This window comes from Euprymna scolopes, chromosome 13 (genome assembly GCF_053919585.1).
Source record: "Euprymna scolopes isolate OS-2025 chromosome 13, ASM5391958v1, whole genome shotgun sequence".
Lineage (NCBI taxonomy): Eukaryota > Metazoa > Mollusca > Cephalopoda > Sepiida > Sepiolidae > Euprymna > Euprymna scolopes.
The window spans coordinates 85,572,775-85,575,297 of NC_136494.1; the positions used below are offsets into that span (position 1 = coordinate 85,572,775).

Genomic DNA, 2,523 nt, shown 5'->3' on the forward strand with positions numbered 1-2,523 from the left:
TAGATACGTTTGTATATGCAAATACGTCATGTGTGTGTGTGTGTGTGTGTGTTCGACTTGGGTGCTGATACGCTTAAAGTGTGTGTGTATAGTCCCTATTGGATACCCTATGTGTTAATTTGTTTTTCGTTACTTTAAGTGCACTGATCTCTCTTTTTCTTTCTTTCTTTCTATTTTTCTTTTTATATGTTTCCTCTATTGTAGACAAAACTTGTCTCCGACACGTTAACTCCCAACCCTTAATGAAAGATGATTTCAAATGTTTTCACCCCCTTCCATTTCTTGTAGGAGTGTAATCATGCTGACCCCTTTTTTCTTTCGTCTCTATGCTCTTTCTTTTTTCTGTTTCGTCTTCCATTTTCTTTTTTTCTATTCCTCCTTTTTATCCTGTTGTTTTGCGTCTAAAATATCACTTAACCTACCACCCCTGCTATATTATTTAAACATTTTAACATTTTCTTTTATGAATAAAAAATATATACTTATTTCTTCTATTTGAGAACCAGATGCCTAAATTGGCACATGCTTTATTACGTCGCCTGACAGAGACTTTTGGTTGTTGCCAACCAATAGTCCGAAACATTAGCATGTTCAATGTAGCAACTATGTAATATTTGTCTATATAAATAAAAATATTATATTTTGCTCTTTCTTAATGTATACACGTTGATAACCCCGTTTTAATTCATGAGTCATCCCTCATGAATAAATTAAACCTGATATATACATATATATATGAAGGCTTCCATCAGTCTTGACAGACTATGGATACCCACTGTAAGGGTGCCTGCGCGTGAAATTTGTGTGGCAAGACTTGCGCAACCTCTAACTACGCCTCTCCTGGGTCAACATTGTTGCATACCAGTGGCAAGTTGAGGTACAAGACGACTGGAAACAATGCCGAGATAAGCGGAGAGCACATACAGCGCCTAGAATTCCCAAATGGTCACCCATCTGGTATTAGCCAGGCTCAACGTTGCTTAACTTCGGTGATCTGACGAGAACCGGTGTGTCAACGTGATTATGCCGTATGTATATATATATATATATATATATATATATATATATATATATATATATATATATATATATATATATATATATATATATATATATATATATATATATATATATATATATATATATATATATATATATATATATATATATATATATATATACATAAATGTCATTTATTGTTTTATGACATCGTTTTAGCTAGTAGTAAACATTTATCGTAAGACATTATTCTTATATATATATATATATATATATATATATATATATATATATATAAGAATAATGTCTTACGATAAATGTTTACTACTAGCTAAAACGATGTCATAAAACAATAAATGACATTTATGTATATATATATAATTATATATATATATATATATATATATATATATATATATATATATATATATATAGCTGTTTAACGGTACAAAACCCGAGACGCCTTTTTTGCCAACAAACTCATCAGAAGTTAATCGTTGGCTGTGCAAAATAAAAATATAAACTAAGAGTAGAGACTTGCGTATAAATTTTACCAAGGGGGAAAAAGGAAAAATAAGTAGGAATATAAAAAAAATAAATATTTACAATTATGTAAAATATATGTATAAGAGGGAATAAAGGGAAGAGTTATAATATATCCCCAAATAAGTCTAATAGCTTGACGAATTCTTTTTGTTGACAGCAAGAGGGTCTACGTGAGAGAAAGGAGACCGATTCCCAAATCCGAAAGTGATTCCGAGAGTAAGCCCAGTGTAGAAATGTAAAACACTGGATTTTATACACATTGGCACATGCTGGATGTTTATGAAGGCGTTGACCAATGGCTGATTTCAAGGTCGGAGGTGAGAGTGACAAGGATTGTCCAATCTGAATTTTGCTGGAATATGCTGGTAAATTTTAGTCTGAAAATTTAAGAAGGTTCGTCCCTCATAGTCAACTGACAACTTAATTCGTAAACTACGTTACTTTTTACACACAAAAAAAACAAACGCAGAGCAACAGACGGGTAGCAATTAATGGTTCGTCTACCCAAACACTTACCGGCCTCCCCAATTCTTTAGTAAACATGACTCTTGGAGTGACCAAGGACTGTAGGATAATTGTATTTTTAACTTTATTTTTAATAATATAATTAATTAAATTCTCCGGTTAACCGTTGCGAATAAAAATGCCTTTGACGGTTTTCAATCTGCATTGTAGTTTACCAGAAAACAAATTATGAGGGCTCTATACACTAACGTCTGAATAAGCCCCATCTTTCTCAAAGTAGGCACGAATGAATGCAAGTTCATATATAGGCCGATAAATGTCGGCTAGCGGTAGACGGTTGTAAGAAAAGAACTGTTACAGCATTCAGTTAAATATTCAGGAATAGCAAGCGCCCGTCATTCTCGTTCTCCACATTAAATAATAACGTTGTATGGAGAGAATTAAGTTTATTGAAAAAGCTGCAAAGGTGTCGTTGACATATCCGAAATATATTGATGACTTCAATACATCATT

At 32.4% G+C, this 2,523-nt stretch overlaps 1 pseudogene; it reads right to left on the bottom strand.

The window, feature by feature from the left end:
• Positions 1-917: 917 nt before the first annotated feature.
• Positions 918-1,034, bottom strand: LOC145292413 (5S ribosomal RNA; annotated as a pseudogene).
• Between the last annotated feature and the right edge of the window lie 1,489 nt (positions 1,035-2,523).